General features: G+C 38.0%; 1 long non-coding RNA gene across 1 annotated transcript in view; it reads left to right on the top strand.

Annotated features, from left to right (window-relative positions):
• LOC121064203 overlaps positions 1-16,006 on the top strand; it is a 35,407-nt gene extending 19,401 nt beyond the window's left edge. The window contains exons 2-3 of the long non-coding RNA XR_005816407.1: positions 4,149-4,204; positions 15,973-16,006. This is a non-coding gene — a long non-coding RNA (uncharacterized LOC121064203). The remainder of the gene's footprint in view (positions 1-4,148; positions 4,205-15,972) is intronic.
• Positions 16,007-19,493: the final 3,487 nt, after the last annotated feature.

Genomic DNA, 19,493 nt, shown 5'->3' with positions numbered 1-19,493 from the left:
TAGAAATAGGAAATCCATGGATGCATTTCCATCTGAGCTTTTTTTGACCATACATGATAATTTAGAAACCCTTAACAAAACCTCACTTTTATCTGTATAGGCAGTCCTGCACCATTTATATATTATAAATAAATACAGATAAATACAATGAATGTTGAAGAATGAGGCACTGCTGAGAGAATATACTTTTTATATTTTTCATCTTTCATGTTAGTCAGTTTTAATTAGCTCCAATTAAGTTTCTATTATGCAAACAGCTTCAATACATTTATTCAAGGATCCCATGTTTAAAATACTGATAAACAGAGCCCAACAAATATCAGATTAAGAAAAATACAGTTCCAGATTCGGTCTAGCTTGAAATTGCTGTAAACTATATGAGAGCAGACTGTGAATTTAGGTGATGTGTCATGAACACAAAGAGGTTCTGTCCCACAGAGGACTTGTTGTCTACAGGACTACTGAAAGAGCCTGTACTAGTATTAATCTGAGTTGATTCAGTACAGGTGGCTATTAAAGGCAATGTGAACCCCCAAACCAGCTGCTAGAAATAGTTGCATGACTGTCATCCTCAGCTGTTGTTCTCTCTCCCTCAAGCCATGCCCCAAGTTGTATTGGGTTTGTGTGGTAAAGTTGTGGTAACACGGGGCTGCAGGGGTGTCCTCTGTGAGAAGAATCCATAAACTGCCCCATGTTAGATAAGGGCCAGCTCCAGATGGCTTCAAAGGGAACTGCTTCTGCCCAGAACCATGCCAATAAGTGATGTTGTTTGTGCCTCTGGGACAGCAGATTCAAGAAAGGGAAAACAGCTGTGCAACAGCAGCTGGGAGAGTGAGGAGTGAGAAGCAGCCCTGCAGACACCCAGGTCAGTGCAGAAGGAGGGCAGGAGGTGCTCCAGGCATGCAGCAGCAGTTCCCCTGTGGCCTGTGGAGAGGCCTCTGGTGGAGCAGGCTGTCCCCTTGCAGCCCATGGGTCCCACATGGAGCAGATCTCCATGCTGCAGCCCGTGGAGGAGCCCCCGGTGGAGCAGGTGGATGTGGCCTGCAGGAGGCTGTGGCCCATGGAGGGCCACCGCAGGAGCAGGCCCCGGGATGGAGCTGCAGCCCGTGGAGAGGAGCCCACGCAGGAGCAGGGGGTCTGGGGGGAGCTGCCACCCGTGGGGGACCCGTGCTGGAGCAGTTTGCTCCTGGGGGATGGACCCCGTGGTACGGAGACATGTGGGAGCAGTTCTTGAAGAGCTGCTGCCTGTGGGCAGCCCCCGCAGGCTCAGTTCGGGAAGGATGGCATCCTGTAGGAGGGACCCCACGTGGAGCAGGGGCAGAGAGTGACCGTGAAAGAACAGTGGAGAGGAAGTGTTAGGGACTGACTGCAGCCCTCATTCCCTGTTCCCCTGTGCCACTCAGGGAGGAGGATATAGAATAGGGTGGATGGGGGAAGGTGTTTTCAGTTTGTTTTCTTTATTTCGCACTTCTCTAGCTTGTTAGTAATAGGTAATAAATTACATTAATTTCCCTACTCTGAGCCTGTTTTGCCCATGATGATAATTGTTGAGTGATCTCCCTGTCCTTATCTCAACCCTTGAGCCCTTTCCGTCATATTTTCTCCCCCTTTTGAGGAGGGGGAGTGAGAGAGTGGTTGTGGTGGAGCTCAGCTGCCCAGCTGGGTAAAACCTCCACAAAAGCCTCACCAAGGAGCAGCCCTGTCCTTCTTCTCCCCATGCACCCATAACTGGGGCTTCTCTGTGGTGTTGCTCCATTTGCACCAAGGTGCAAATACTAGTGGACTTTGGAAGTGTTTAAAGGATTCTTATGGCAACTCCATCAGATGAGCCAGTATGTTTAAGGGACATCTTTTTACACCGTTTCCAAGCACAACACCTAAAACTCAAAGTTTAAAATTAAATAAACTTAATTAATTAAATTAAAAATTGGTTAACCATTAGACTATTAGGGTTCAGGTACAGTAGCAAAGAATTTTTTTACCATGCTTGTGGTTAACTAAAAAATTCTAATAACTGATATTGAGCTTGCAAGATGATTTGATCATGTTTTCAATCTTTGTAGAATTAAACTCCGTGTTACATATCAAATAGGTTAGGTCAAATTCCTAGAAACAGAAAAAACAGTATTGCAAATACACTTGGATTTCATCAGCTGAAATGTATTATCTCAAATATAAACTGTTTTCTAGGCAGTACACTTAGGATGCTCAGATATTGAATCTGACACAGAAGTTCTCATCAAATCTGATATAGATAATAGATAGGAAATAGCCTGATGAATTGAAATGATTTCACATCACAAGTGTCCAAATTAATTCTAGGAGAATGAACTGAGATTCAGCCTACAGATCCCTTTCTACTATGCTTTTTTTTCCAGAACTTTTTCCTGTCACATGGAATGGAGTAACCACCAAATAACAATAATACAAGCACCCCTCTTACATAACAGGTCTGAAATGTATGTCTGGGCTCTCCCTATTTTCTAACACAAAGCTGGATAGATGTCCATCAAGTAATGACCAACGTTTTGGTCACGATAGCCATGCTTCTGAGTACAGAAGGCTAGACTGGCTTTGAGTGTCACTGTAAATATCCGCATGGTCTGACCTCAGAAAAATGTAGCCACTTTACATAATAGGATTGTAACAATAATTTGTTGAATCCACACTATCTTTGTTATTCATTACTTCTAAAGGTAAACATTAAATCTGAATAGAATATAGTCCCACTTAATAATGGGGCATTTCAACCCGAGGCAGAGATCGTGATACACAGGGAACTAATTTAGAGCTGTCCGGTAATCTGTATTTGCTAAATACTCCCCAGGGCACAGCTGTGCTACTGGCTGCTAAAAAAATAGAACAGTCCCCAAGTTAATGTGCAGCTGTGGTTTGGGAAAAACAAAAACAAAACAAACAAACAAACAAAAAAAAAAAAACAGGAAACGTAAATCCTGTACTTGATCTTTTTGGAAGATATATCTATTCAAAGTCCTGTAGAAAATCTGAATATCCAGAAAATCTACAGAATATAAGCACAAATAAAATAAAGCAATTAGGAATAGTGTCTAAATTTGCAACCCCCCCGGCTCAAAAGTTTTTTACCATTAGCCAACATTCCCGCTAAGAAAATCAGTAAAGAATAGGCATGTGTTCTGGAGTATGGCATGCTGTCACACCAGAAGGTCTGGCATGTAAAGTAACTCTAGGCCCAAAAGCCCAATACATTTTATTTCCCTTCAGGCAAGCAGAAAGAATCCTAGCCAAAGTTATCAGACACCATGACAATCAAAAAGAACAATCAATCAAGTCAGGCTCTCTAACATGAAAACTTCATATGGAAGGAGGTCACGTTCTTTAGACAGATCCTCTGTTCATCAGAAATGAAGACTTTAATTAATCATAATATGTGAAAGTTCATTTTGAATTATTGAATAGTTCTGAAAAGAGAGAAAGAGAATGAGAGAGAGAAAGACTATCATAAAAAAAATCATTCTCATTTTTTTAAAACTTCAGAATTTATTTTATTTATTTATTTTTTAAAGGCGCTACACTTTGGAATATATATATTTCCAAAGTAAAATAAAATGGTTTATTTTGGGTCAAGTACAAATCAAACAAAAAAATACTTGTTCTTCCAGCAAAACTAAATGTATATTAGATATTCACTTTGCTCTAAACTATAGACTAGTACTTTCAAGCAGAAACAAATTGGAAAGCACTGAAATGAAGGAAAACAGGTGCCTTTTGCAAGAGAGAAACCAGCCCAAGGCAAATCAGCAAGGAGATCATGAACATGATGGGGATGAAATGCACAACATCTAAATATCTTCATGACAGCCCCTGCCGGTAATGTTCCCACAGAGGCCAGGCTGTTATTGAAAATGTTTTTCTTGGCAGAACGATAAAATAACACCTGATCTCTCCAGGGATGGGGTTGGTCCCAGCTGGATCCCCAAAATGCCACTTGCAGTGGCCTGCATCAGCAGTGACAAATAAGATGCCACACTAAAAAAAGAAAAAAAAGTCTTTTTTTTTTTTTAATGAAAAGCTACTCATAGACTTTTAGACCCACAGCTTTAAGTTTTGTTTTTAAAGCCCCCTTCCTCAGTTGTTTAACACTTACCTTATTTACATTCACTTTTCAGAGCTGGAGTGGCCATGCACTGAGATGCTGGAAGGAGAGACCCTGCAGCACAGGGAGGTAGGAGGTGAAGCTGTGTTAGTCCTGTCCCTCCCCACAACTATTCACATCTCTACAAACAGAACAGTGTAGCTGGTCTTACTTTTCTTCAGTCATTTTCTCTTCTGTTTTCTCATGGACTGGATCAGCATACTTTTCATTCAAAAACAATGACAAAGTTTCAGGTGACTTTTCCATCTTTAGGGTCAGAATCCAGACCAATTAATCCATCCAAATGAACTTCAGACTGGCAATGGTTTCACCACAATTAGATCATTATTTTCTGATAAAATCAGGAAGGGCTCTTGCATCATGAAGACCAGCCCTCCTTCAGCCAGGCTGCAGTATTTCACTCCTGTAATAGCCCAAAACAGTGTATTGAAGGCACATCTTCTTAAAAGCAGCTTCATTTTAACATTTATCATTGTTACTCTAAAAGGCAAAACAAAATAAATCCTGTTTTCCTACAGGGCATAAATGCAAAGTCTCAGAGGTGTTTTTGTGGGTTGAGGTTTATAAATGCAAAGCTGGTTTCTGTCAACCCAACATTTTGCCCCAAACTGTCATTTTGCTGGTGGAAAATCAGTAGGTGGAAAGCCGAGAGGAGGGAAAAAAATGCATTAAGAAAGATAAAAACATTTTTCGGATTTTGAAAAGAAGTATGTTTTCTGCTTCTGTATTTTATTTTCTACTGTATTTTATTACAAATGGTGATTTTTTATGCACTGTATATTACCACAGAATTTTACAACATCATTAACAGTCAATGCACAGCTTTCAATGCACAGCTTTCAATGCACAGCTTTTGAGGCTGATGTATTCTGCTGGTCAGCATTGATCATGTGTTAATATACTTTTTTTTGGAAGCAAGTACAAGCAAGCCATAATTATATATTCCTTTACACCAGATACTGTCTCCCCTTGCTCCCCTCTGGCAGTGGCTCCTCATCTTTTGGGTAGCCCCCTGAAGTTGATGTTGGTTAGCTCAGAAACAAGAGGGTTTGACCCAAAGACTTTATGACCATTGTGAAGAATCTGCATTCCTGAGCTGGGTTGTGGGCGGCACCCCTGGCCACTCCATGCAGAGCAATCACTTCTTCCTAGTTCCGTGGAGAAAACAACAGGGCAAGGCTGGGAACACCAACACCAGCACCAAGACAGGTGAAGGACAGTGGTGTGCTGTCACCTTTCTCCTCCCACTCCCCTGCCCCAAAAGTCCCATCCAAAGATGTGCGGTGAAGAGAAGAACAAGTAACTGCACTGCTAAAGATCATATTATGATGTGTACAAACGCTATTGGGGACGCTACAGTAAAAATAATAATTGAAGCCTAAGGCAAGCTCCTGCCTTTCTTTCAACCCACACAATGAAAGTTTGGAAAGCAGTAGAAAGTAGGGAGTTCTTCACAGTGGACAGCTGATAGCTCCGGTTTCTGAGACCAGGCCCAGCACACACATAAAATTATTGGCTTCTGCTTCCTTAAGTATCTCTTAATTAAAAGAACTGAAAAGAGCTGGTTCTTGTGTTATAAGAAAGTGTAATTAAGCATACTTGAGGGTTTCTTGTAAGTTCTAAATTGAATAAAAAAAATAATTACAACTGAAGACCTAAGACTGAGGCAGCTAGGTCAGCTCTCACACTCCAGTTGTGTTTTCCAAATGGTCATCCATGGTCAAGCCTCAACACTGCACTCCAGTAGGCAGTTCAGGGTAGATTAACCCAATAATTAACACTTTAATTATCCTGCTTTTCTGTAGCAGTATACTGATTCGCAGTAGCTTCAGTAGTGGAAGAACCCTGGAAATATTTGACACTTCTCTTTTATTAGTGAAGTCTGCCTTTTATTTTATAGTTGTATATAAAAGTATTATATAGGTAGTCTATATACAAGTATATATAATTATATATATATATGTATACACACACACTGTTCCCCAGTAATTATATCTTTATAGTTTAATTTCTTGTCTAAGTCCTCACTGTATATAAGAATTCGGAGAGGTCAGTTTTAAAGAGCTGAAAGACAGGTGACAGGTAGCCCCATCTTTCTTCCTGAAGGCTGAAGGTATCAGAGGAAGATTGTTTTCATTTCTCTCCCTTTCTTTCTTTTTTTTCTCTACCTCTCTTCTCTCCCCCTCACCCCAAAAATCAGACCATTACCCAATTCAATCAAATGACCTATGGGGCTCATTCTGTGTGCGTTTAAGTCATGAACCTCCCACTGCTTTTGATAAGAAATCTGCAGAAGCTGGCATTACTAACCCGTGTTTGTATGATGGGCTTGGGTCCTCACCCCACAGCTGTGCTAAATGCACCCAAAGAAAACACAAACCCAGTGCAGGACTCAAAGCCACATGTCCATCATGCAGCCGTTCAGAGCACCCAGTCTCAGCCTCATCTAATTTTGTATCAGTGAAACTGCGTCACTGCTCCATAGAGGACAATATGTTCCTTGCATTTTGCTAGAACTGGGCTGATCGTAAATTATTTTGGGACATATTTTCCCTTGGGTAAATGCACTCTCCAGGAATGTGCAATATACTTGAGAATATGCTTCTGCAGCTTAGCAAAATGAGCAGGAACACCAACTCACTCACCCATTATTGTATGTAAAACAGCTTTGTATTTGCAATTACCAGGAGAAGTGACAGGACAGTACCCAACTGGGAAAAGTGGAAGCTGCTGAGATTAATTAAATGTTCCCATGGCAAGAACTATTCTGGAGTACATGCCAGGTTTCAAAAGAAAAATCTTTTGTGTTGCTTTTTTGTTTGTTACTATACAATATGTGGTTCCCTCTCCCCGCCCCCTCCCTGCCTTCTTTCTGTTTTTTGACAAGCAGACACTCTGAAAAATGAAAGCTTAAAAGGTCGACTTCTACTAACACAAGTACATTCAGTGTTTGTAATGTCAGGTTTAATTCTAAAGTGAACACTAGCAGAACTGATGAAAAATACTTTTAATATGTGGCTGAATAGAGGAAAAAAATCCAACGTAATAATTTTTAAACTGTATTTTAGAAAAGGAAAAGCAGGAATCCTTTAGGTATTCGTAGCTTGAGAAAAAGTCTATAAAGCTTTCAAAAGACCAGTGTTGATCAAATGATTACTGCCATGATAACACAGACACGGTTTACATTTTAGACTGCTGCTTCTGTAAAATTATACATACTAATTGCACAGAGTTGAAAAAGATGCATTGCTCAAGACTAGCTGAAACTCTGAACTGGGGACCAAAAGATGCCATTTCAAACAGTGCTTATACACCAAAAAGGGGTTTACTTCAAATCCGTAAATTCATATGGAAGCAGCTGTAAAAATAGAGTTCCAGCTAGCTAAATCTTCAAATAGTTGAAACCTTGCCAAAGGTTGATTCTACTCACAAATTGTTTTGATTGGAATCGTGCCTACCAGTTGAAACAGGCTCAAGATCCAAACATGGTAGATACCATGCACCAGATTTTGAATTCCCAATATTTAAAATGCTTCCTGGTGTTTTTTTCCTTTAAAATACTGAACACTAGATAAATGTTTACCAGGCTAAAATGTTGAGAGTGTGAGTGCCCGGGGAATCAGCCTGATTTTCTACTACCATGTACAAAAGATCTGGGCTGGGTTTAGATCCATATTAGCAGAACTTCAGCACCAGATGCCTCTTTCCCCACAGCGTAGTCCTGTAGATCCAGACTAAGCAGGAACATTGAAGTGAGAATGAGGGAAAAGGGAAGGGGATGGTGGTACAGGGCATAATGCAGGTATACCCCAACAAGAATGTGAGTACAAACAGAAGTGTCATGTCAAAGCTTTTCAAAACTGGATCATCCCAGTAGGGTACCACAAGAAAAAAATCAGAGATTGTGGTATGGCAGTCCATACAGCACTAATTTCTTATATCCTTTTCAGCCACTTCACCCCAATGCTGTACTCCATACCATCATAAAAGCCTCTTTGCAGTCTTCCCATTTCTCCCAGCTTATGAAAGAAAAAGCTCCTCTGTATTTTTCCCTCTTGAAAATGTGCATTTAATTCTTTCTAAGAGGGTGATTGGATGTCTTGTCAGCAGTTTTCTTGGAGTTAATTTTTGGAATAAGATGGAGTCGCCTAATAGACTTCAAAGGGTTTCTTCAGAAATAGAAGTTCAACTCTTTCAAGGAAGAATATAAGGGGATTTAAGGATTTTTGGTAAGGGATGTTCTCTCACAGTTCTATTCCAGCCGTTTGAAGCCGGAATAATCAGCCATATTTTATTCCCAATTCATTATATACAATTTTGTTTCCTTATTTGTAAATTCTCTCTGCATTTTAGTGCAGAATGAAGCACACTAAAATTCCGATTAAAGTCTTTATTAAGTGACCATCTCATTATATTTCTTAAAAGTCTGGGTTCAAAAGTTCATGTGACTGAAGATTTACTGCATATTTTCCTGCAGGCTGCAGACTGTGCTAATTTTAAGAGTAATTAGCAGATTACTGGAAGCTGAGCATGTGTACAAGAGGCGACTGGAGTTCCAGTTTATTTGCCGGAATCTTTAGAAGTGACTTATTCATTCTTGATTCAGAGCCAAACAGCTTCTATAAGAAGCATTTTCTCGTAGATGTTTATAATTTGCAGCATAGCAGTGCCTAGAAATTGCAGTCCAAGTCCAGAGGACCAACCTTTCTATATATATATATATCACTGGAAGACAGAGCCTGTCCTAAGGATCTAGACGTTTCATTTAAACAGCAGAGTAATAAAATGTTGCCCATGCACTTTCTAACAATTTAAAGAAATAAATCAATTCATTAAATAGTGAAAGATTAGCCATACTTCTTATTATTCTTTTACTGGAAAGCACGACATCTTCTACATGTCAGATATCATTCATTGCATTTTATAACCTAAATAAGGTCTTGTCTTTCTCCCATTACATTCTATAGTAGTTTTTCCAAACAGGAAAAGCGGTACATTTTTGTTTTTTAATTAGCTTAAATTGTCTGATTGCCATCTAAGACAGATATTAAATCATTTAGGTAACTACAGTGTCATTTAATAACATTTGTGTTTAACAGATAGGATTAAAAGACTAGACATTTTCTACTTCTAATCATGACATTTCTTTCAGTTCAATGTTTAGTACAGTATTAAATTGTACATCGTGAAGTCTTGTGTTTTGCTGAATACCACCAGTTTTTTTTTCTACAAATCTTTAGAATAATTTGGAAGATGCATTCTCAAGCTTGTGCAACATATCTATGTGGAGGTAGAGACCTTGTCCACTTGCATCTATTTTTCATTATATACAAATTTGAAGAAATTCTACAGGTGCTCTGTTTAGAGACAGTAGTATCATAAATGCATTTCTTTAAGTGCATGTCTACTCAGACACCATCCAGGTGTGTGGAAAATAATAGAATAGCCCAAATTATAAATTATCAAAAAAAAAACAACCAGCCTCTGACAAAGTGTGGCTCTTTGGATCAGGTCAACCATGTACCGTAGTATAAATGAAGTTTCCTCATTCTACAGTCTCTAAGTTCTGGTATGTGACAGTTAACTAACAATAAATAAATAAATAAATAAAAAAAACTAAAAAATTCCAAATATTCAGCCTTTTAGGTACCTCAAAAAGGACTGATTGGAGATAGAATTTTGTCTATTTCTATTCTTTCTATTTCTTCTATAACAACCTCTTTAACTTTCTGTATTTGGTATGAAGAAACAGTCTATGTAATGAACAGCCATTATCACAGAATAATTCACACAAATATGCAAAATAATTACAGGAATCTAGGATGGATATGGTGAGTCTTTCACAGGCCAGTCTGAAGAAAAAAATTGATGTAGGGTGGATTTGAATGTATAGGAAAGGCTGAAATTTTAAAAATTGATAAAGAAAGATGAGAGTACATTGAGAGAGGTAAGATGGAGATGTCAACTGCAGTAATAAGGTAGGAAAGTGAAGTTGGACTGTGCATCTATTATAGGCAACAGCAGAAAAGAAAGGTTAAAGGAGAGATGAGAAAATGAGTGTCCCATTGCCCTAAAAAACAGTATTTCTTATCAGTATAAAAGAAGCCTCCTTCCAGCAAAACACTTAACCACATGTTTGGCTTGAAGGTCATGAAGAGGTTCATGAAGCGAAATGAGCTAATGTCTTCAGTAGGCAGTTCTCCAGTATTCAGCTATACAGAGCCACCACTACACCAGCAGTGGAACAGACAGGTATCTAGACAGATAGTTGTATTTACATTTCAGCTTTACCTTGGTTCCTTTTAACTCAGTTTATAGGGTAAAGAGGGAAGTCAGTCACTAGAGCTATACCAAGAAACCAACCAGGGCTCAGCAGTGCTCCTGCACGTAGCACTGGCCACACAGCTTGAGGGTTTTGCATGAGATGGGGACTACGCCTGACAGGCAGAAAGGGCAAGGCAAAAACAAGTTTATCATACGGACATCAGTTATGCCATGGACGTTTGTCCACATGACCAGAGAGCACGCCTTGTCCTCTTTTATTTACTAACACGAATGTCACCAAAACAACCCAGAGCAGAGATATCCAAATTAACTCTAATTTGCCACCTCAGCTACTGGCCTGCGTCTGTACTACATTCTGTAGCTTAGCAAGGGAGTAATTTCTGGCACTGCACTGTAAAGAAAGCTTCATATGGATATACACACACCATGGGCTGTGTTTACACTATAAGCTTTCACCATTTTGAGAAAGCAAGTCTTTTCCTGCATAAAGCACAGCCATGATATGTTTGAACTAGCCCTTTGCCCCCCCTAGAGTATAGGCAGGCCTACAGCTGCACAAGTTTTAGTCCTTGCTTGCTTTTGCTTTCCTACCACTCCAGTATTTATTGTGCCTCTTACATTTCTTCCACTTAGAAACCAGTTGCAGCAGTGCTAAAATAGAAAGCTCAGTGGCAGTACTAGTGTTGCTCCTACAGGGTTTATAAAGCCTGCTTCACTGTTTCACCGTCCTCTCCAGACCCACTGAAATAACAACTACAACCCCAATGCAAGCACACACAGCCCTAACAGTTTTTTTGATGTTTCAGTCCAATTATTGTGCACAAAAATACAATTTGAGCATTTGCAATGATATGAACAGCTACGCAGAAGAAAGGCTATTATCCTTGTTTCAGCTAAGAGTCTTGGATAATGTGCCATCATTTGCTTGCAGGGAGTTTTGCTGAATTGCTGAAAAGACAGAAAACTAAATTTAACTTAGTTGTTCAATGGAATAACCTCAATGGACTTCAGACCTACTCAAAGACTGTGTTTGGCCTATTTTACACCGAAGTGCTTGTATATGCACTTTGCAAAAGGTATGTTTCACCATAGATGCACCCATATAATATAGAGCAAGCAGGTTTGACCATATTCCAAGCGGATAAAAAGCAGCTGTGTGGTCATAGCCATAGGGTGGTAAACCCATGCTAGCACACGTTGCCTCTTCAGATGGGTTTCTTTGGACTGAATAGCAATTTAACGGAATCACAGGGCCTTTCAGCAGGAACTAGCTTGTAGAAAGACCTTATCAGGCTTGCAGACATACCTTACATCACTGGAGATTAATGTTGCTTCTTCACAAGGATTGCAGGACTGGCTCTGTTGATTTTGTGGACTGCTATTCCTTACAAAACTCTGAAAGTACATGAGAAGAATAAATTCTTTTCAGAAAGTGCTGATTTTAACTGACTTATGCTTCTTAAATTCACCTTTGCAGTGGTTGGGAATTGCTTTGCTACTAAACCCAAAACGATTTGTTTTGATTTAACTCTGTTATGTTTAGAGAATCTCTCTTTACTTGCATTCTGTTTGATAGACTGCAATATTGTAGTTAAAAGGAAGAGATTAACTAGGACTGGAAAAGAGGAGTAGATACTATAAGTTTCAGATACTATAATAGATACTATAAGATCAGCAAGTTAATCACAATATTAGGTACCATCACCTTTTCCATTCTCATTGCTGTCAATGATGTGTTAACCATTGCCGTATTGATCTGCAAGTTGTTGAGATCTAATTGTGCCAATTTAGAAAGCTAGGCTAAAGAGTATGTTATTATAAGATAACATAAATATTACCATAAATATTTTATTTCTACCTTTTATAGTTTTATATATACTTTTATACTTCTATTGGCTTTTTAGGCAATACAAATAAAATACCATTATATAATATTATATTATTATAATTATTAATTAAATATGATAATTATTAATATTATATAATAGCATTTTTACAGACCATCTAGTATAAAGTCAAAAGCATAACCAGTAAAATAAATATACAAACAAACAAACAAAAAAGAATTCAAACCTTCCCTAAAATCCTTTTTCCTGTAAATTCATAAAAGGCATTGCCTTAAAATAAATAAATAATTTTATTTTTTGGGGCGGGGGGGAGAAGAAAAAAAAAAAAAAAACACCTGAAAATGTTTAGGGAGAAGGAAGAAATCTATTTAAGATCTCACAAAACTGTGAAGTTTTTCATTATTTCTCTTTTCCATCATACTTCTCCAAACAGACACATGGATTTTCAGCCTTGTAATTGTGTTCCTCGGATTCCAAAATCATGGTGTTAAGCTTCCCCTTCCAGTGCTCTGACCATGTCCATATGGCACCAAGTCCACAAAACCACGTCCTGACTTTCATCAAACCTTACATCAACCTGAGCTCAGTGTTGCTCTCATAAAGTTAGATGGCTTTTTATTCAATGAGGCCATAAGTATCCTGATGAGCATTAAGTCTTACTCTGTAACTCTCAAGGGCAGTAGTCATTCTTATGATGTATGATCTTGGTGATTGTCATGCTTATGATAATTAGAAAGAGTGATACCTTTCAGGTCTTTGCTTATACAGTGGTTGTTGCATCTTGTCTACAGATGTTTCTCCTGTGCAAAAATCCCCTCAACCTGTACTGGCTTATTGATACAGCCTCAGCTCTCTCTGATTTCCATATTAACCCTTCTTCTTCTAGTACATGACTCTTCAAAGAAATTGCCTAAGGAGAGGAAAAGAGACAGCAAAATACGATGATCAGCAAGTTAATCACAGTATTAGGTACCATCACCTTTTCCATTCTCATCGCTGTCAATGACGTGTTGGCCATTGCCATATTGATCTGCAAGTTGTTGAGATCTAATTGTGCCAATTTAGAAAGCCTAGGCTAAAGAGTATGTTATCATAAGATAACATAAATATTTTATTTCTACCTTTTATACTTTCAGTTTGCATAATAGCACACTTCTGCCCAGTCTCTGCTCCTTATGGCCTATGACTTTGTGGTGCTGCTACCAAGCAAGAACATTCATATGCAAGTCATACTGCAGTCACACAATAGCAAAGCAGCTTTCAAAATTACATAATTTTTGTCAGTATATAATATACAATTTTCCAGTTGGATTTCAATTCATCATTCCTTGTGAACCCTAACCTCTTGCAAAATCTGGAATAGCATTTCAGTTTTCATTTGCTTTCTTTGCTCCATATCTTTTCACTTCACTGCCACCAGGTACTATATCAACTGAGCCAAGTTGATGCTGTCACATTTCCAGTTATTCCTACTCAATATAGTCTTCTTATGATTATTTTTCAAACAGCATGGAGTGATTTGGGAGCCTGTTTGATAAGCTGGTAGATAACTGACTGGCTTTAAAAGCCAGAGAACTTCAGCTGGCTCTGCTATTTTAGGCTAAATTTACAGGAAAACCCTAGAAACTAGCTGCTGAACAAGCTGTCTCACTGATCCCTTCACTTTTCTCTAGTGTGTACTTCTCAAGAAGTGAAACAGTCATTGAAGCCACCTCCACTGCAGTGTGATAATGCAATCACAGTACTATCATAGCATGTTTACTATGCTTTTGGAGTGCATGCAGTCAATTACCAGGGCTTAGCTGATGCACAGCTCCCCTCTCAGCCAAGGTGACACAGACACCTGTGACTGTGTTGAAGTTAGCAACAAATTCTGCTGAAATTCTTGTAAATCAGTAATCTTCTTAGAAAGACACAGCAGAAGCTACCACACAGTGAGATTTGAAGTACTCAGCCTAATCATTACAGAACACTCTTTTTTAGCTTAAAAGAAATATTCCATAGTCACAGTGAAAGACCTGTTTACAATGTATGACCCCCATCAACAACAACAAAAAAGGCCTTTACATGGCAATATTGACACAATACTAATGTTCTTCCACATATATCATTAAAAGACTGGTCTCTCAGCAGAAGACGCAGCTCCTGCAATCCTTACCCTAGGTTTATGTTTGGAGAGACAGAGAGACAGAGAAAGATACAGAGAGAGAGTTCATGAGACAAGATTGCTAACAACTTTATTCTTTTGTTTTGGGCTGCTTTAGTTTCCGACATTCCCAGAAACTAACCAGCTGACAGCATAGTTCTAACTTTAGAGCAAAATCAGTTATTTCTTCCTTCCAAGTGCATTGTATGTCTAAGTCATATTGAGAATTATATTGTTTAAATATCTTCACAACTGTTAGAAACTCACATAAATATTTAATTTAAACAAGCATCTTCAAAGTGTCTCCTTACAGTCAGTAACAGACCCTTCCCAGACAAATACAGCTGGATGTTTTGAAATCCAGCATGATGAACTGTGGAAAAAAAATAATAAACAAAAATTGTGAACTGCGCACTCTTACAAAACTGCATTTTTAAGGCAGTATCTTTGTCCTCTGAAACATGAGCTGTTTATACTGCAATGACTGTAGCAAAATGTGCAGTCCTTGGTGGATGGCTGAATGTTGAGTGATGATCATTACACAAAGAGATTTTAATTCTCAGCCTGCTGGAGCTGAGGTGAGGATGAAGGATGGGAGGTAAGACTAATCTTACTTTATTTTAGCTGTCTATAATTTATGTCTTCATAAGAGCTAGTTCTCATCCATTGTGTTCATGAAGAGTTCAGCCAGCAGAACCTGACAAATTATTGCTCCTGCCCATAAACAGGTGTCTACATTTGATCAGAGGGATCTCATCTTGAACCCTAGTTGGGTAAATGTGATCGGTGATATGTGTAAACCTGAGACATGAGTCTGCTCTTTAAATCATTGGCATTTTTAGAGATTTAGAGAGAAGCAGGATCGATGATTTTCAAGACATTGAAAAAGTAATTATACTATAAAATCTTATTTAATTTCTTCTTAGAAAGCAGCATGTCTAAAGGGACATTAGGTAACTAAAATCTAAGTTGCAAGACTATTCTAGATTTCACTGTATCAATGGTAAACATTGTTACATTTAAACATTTTAAATGGGGGTTACATATATATATCTATTTTTTTTTTCCCTACGTACATGGAGAAAAAAAATACTGGAAAACAATAGCTGGGTATTATCTTATTACCTCAGAAAAGTTTGCAGAATTTCTATGACAACTGCAGAGTACAACAATGCATAAAATAACACGTGATTAAGAATGACCTAGGACAAGTTACATAACAGATGTTTTAGCTAAAGTAGCATATGTATTATATATTTGACAAGTTTCTGTCTCTATAAATCAGTACTTGTTTACAAAGCCATAAAGAAATAATGTGTTAGGATGCAAACTGATGTACAAGGAAAAAAAAAAAAATCTTCAGGAAAAAATAAAATGTTTATTACGTAATTTCAGCTGTCAGAGAACAACTAAACTTTAAATATATAACAGATGTAAAATATTGCTTTCTTTGGAAGCTATTAGTATTATCAATGATTAAATAACCAAGGCACATTTCAAGTCATTATGCTGAAATTTGTATTTGCAAACAAATAACCACTGTCCCATTACTGTTACAGAAGTGCTCCAGCATGCAGGTAACCTCTCACTGAGCAGCACCCGAGGCAACACCGGAACAGTTCTGTCAACCACTGATGAATTTTAGAAAGTTACATGATCATACCTGCACTGTTTAAAGTTCTCCTGCGTGATCTGGAACAAGAAAACATCACAAATATCAGCACAGTATAACAAATACCAAAATAAATGTGAATACTAAAAGTCATGAATGTTGTATGTCTATGCCAGTGGCAGCTAACTAGATCGATTTATTTCTGTGGGGTATATATTCTTTACTGCCACAGATGATCACCTTTAGATTTACCACATGGCACTTCATGAGATCTAAAACTTCTGCATTGCTGAAATCTTTCTTGATGTGTATTCATATCTGCAAGCAATAAGGGTAGTGCAAATTTATTATTTTCATGAAGAAACAAGCAGAACAGGAACTCTAGTACTAAAGAGTGGTCAGAAGTGATACTCAAACTGTGCACATATTGCACTCGTGACCCATCATGGTAAGTCATAAAGCCCTCTTTTTATCCAATACTGTTCCTTTTGTCTGGTTTTAAAGAAAGACATGCAGGTGTCTGGATAGAGCCAGTCACTGATTTGCTACAAATACCTGGCAGCTATGTTTTTTACTGTAAACACCAAACCATTGCTCAACTAGTTGTTACATTAGCAAAAATGGTCCAAACCAAAAGGGCAGCAGCTGTGGAACCAGAGAGAGCCTTAAACGTTTTCAGTCAGACCTCATTAGCATTACCATTAATTCTCCTTACCCTTTGCCAGAGCAGTGACATTGCTGCTAATTGTCTGCTATGTGCTAATATTTAAATATAAACAAAACAGAAATTTGCTTAGGACTTGCCCTATTATGCTGATCATGGACTTCAATGGTCTATGAGCGGCACTACAGATATATATCTAAAATTTAGGATTTAAACAATGTCTAAAGGGAGCAGGTTACAGTTGGACCAACAGCTTCTAGCAAGAGCTCAGCACACAATGAGAACGGACCCAAAAGGGACAGTACTTTTGCCATTTGTACCCAGATAACTTTTATTTAACTAGTTATTTCTCCTGAGCAAACACTACTCTGGTCCTAGCAAAAGTTAGAGCTACTGTTGACCAGCTTTGACTTGTTTCAGTTTGCCATGACCCCACGAGGCTGCTCCCACTGATTCGCCCCCACAGGAACACCTCGTGTGCTGGGCAGCAGGAGGAAATCTGCTGCATCCTCACCTTGTGCTTTCTGGAAGCATCAGTCCCCAACAGCAGGGCCATATGCATCTTCACATTATATCTCAGTGTTAAGCCAGTTCTCCAGCTCTTTTGTGCCCAAAGAAAGAAGGATGGCCAGTGACACCATAGCTAAATAAAAGCTCAGAGTAAATAACTGCCTTTATTTTCTTTGTCTATCAAGATGCTACTAGGCTCCCTACCAGAGAATTCAGTGGATCATGGCTAGAGTACTGAACAAACCATAAAATCTGAAACTAGCAAATGGAAACTGTAAATATCTAGTTATGCATGAAGGAGTAACTCAACTGGAATATGCCAGATACTAGGACAATGCCATTCCTTTTAAACTAACAGATAGTTTGATAATAAATGTTGATATTAAAAAAGACATCAAAAATAATGAATTTATATAAAGTTGCTAAAGCTTAAAGATGTTTTTAAAGTGATTGAATCAAATGAAAGCAGATGCCTGTCTGCATATGTCCAATATTAATACTGAAGATTTAATAGCTACATCTACTTTATTCAAAAAATATACCTTTGTTTCAAATAAATTCAAGCTCTTTTATGTTTGGTTTTAGCTTTCCTGAATTGCAATCACAACAAGATCTGAGTGTGTATCTGTTTTTTTCAGGCTTGTTTTGGTTTTAATGTTATTATTTAGTAATTCAGCTGAGATGGTTTGAAATTAAATTTAGCTAAAATTACATTAAAGTGGAACAACAATCACTAGACAGTATAAAAAAAAAAAAAAGAGTGATGCTTGTTGGTTTTGCTTGAATTACAGCAATTACATCAGCCTATTGAGATTAAGAGCAACTAAACAGAACTCTGGCATAAATGTTGTCTGGCTGACTTTAAATGGGGGCCATGAATTTTCCCTGCTAGTACATACTATATGATGTTGCAATGAGGAGTAGAACAGAGAGTCATAAGCTTTACAACACAGGTGACATCAGAAAACATTGACTGTGGGCCCTCTTCTCTACAGATCATGGCAACTGCAGTCATCAGTTATTTTAACAAAAAACAAGTTCCATCCCTTTCATAGCTACAGACTATGTTTACAAAGAAAGTAAGAATTGACTGACTTCATTAAAAGTAAGTCATGGCCTCCCCCTAATTTCAGTAATTTCAACAGCAAAAAGATACGTTCTCCTTGGTCGTCAGGCCTACTGGAGTGTGTGCTTACAGAAGGCTGATCTACATGTAAGCTCTATTTTCTTTGTCTTTATCACAGCATGCAGGATTTAGCCTTTGAATGTGATTTTTTTTTTTCCTTTTTAATTTCCTCATTATTTTCTTCTTAAAGCATCCTTTAAATATTAAACAGCATGAAGTAATTGCCATAAAAGCACAACTGATTACTGGGTATTAGAAATCGGATGTTTCTTCACAATTTCAGTGCAGCAAATTGCAAAACAACCCTGTTAGGATGAACAATTCTCCAGGACTCCCTTGGGTTTGTTATAGTAAAACTAGACTGCACTGGGAAAGTACTGACAGGTTTTTAACTTCTTTTCATGCAATTAAAGAAATGGAAACAAAGTGAATGAACACTACACGATCCCATGAGCTCTCCAGAGAGCATCCCACAGAACATTCTACAGAAGACTGGTGGCCCACAGAGCACAGTCAAGGAGCTGCTGAGAGTGTCATTGCAATAAGCCTGGTTTGCTTGCAAGTGAGTTAAGTGTGCATTTTAAAGCACATTTTACTACCACGTATTTTACATTCTGTACAAAACTCATGTAGACATTTCCTTAATTTAATTTTATTGCATCTGAGAGGTAATAACCAGGCCATCTAAAGAAGAAGCATACCAAAGTTTCTCACAATGGGACACTCTAAACTCAAAAAGTACGATAGCCCTATTTAGCATTAACATTGACCTGAATATGACAAGATAGAAGTCTTCAAATCGTCTTCCATTTCCTAAGTTCCTATCATATTTATAAACTATTTTTAGACTGTACTTCGTAATCTAATTTACTTGTTTATAAGAATTCAAAATAAAATTAGTCACATTGCTATTTAACATTGATACATTTTTCCACACAATCAATCAAGGGTAGACTATGTTATGCACTTTCTGATTATAGATATAAATGGGCTGGAAATTACATGGCATGTTACACAGAAGAGAAAAGGGGGAGTAAAGCAGAAAATATAGACAGGACCTTTCAACACCCTTGATACAGAAATACACACCTTTCTCTGAATAGGCTTCACACTGTATGTTTTTGTTTGTTTGTTTGTTTGTTTGTTTTTAACACTGTTATTCTGAGAA

Source organism: Cygnus olor, chromosome 1 (genome assembly GCF_009769625.2).
Source record: "Cygnus olor isolate bCygOlo1 chromosome 1, bCygOlo1.pri.v2, whole genome shotgun sequence".
NCBI classification, from domain to species: domain Eukaryota; kingdom Metazoa; phylum Chordata; class Aves; order Anseriformes; family Anatidae; genus Cygnus; species Cygnus olor.
Note: the sequence above shows the minus strand (reverse complement) of the source record. Positions and strands in the feature narration are given on the sequence as shown.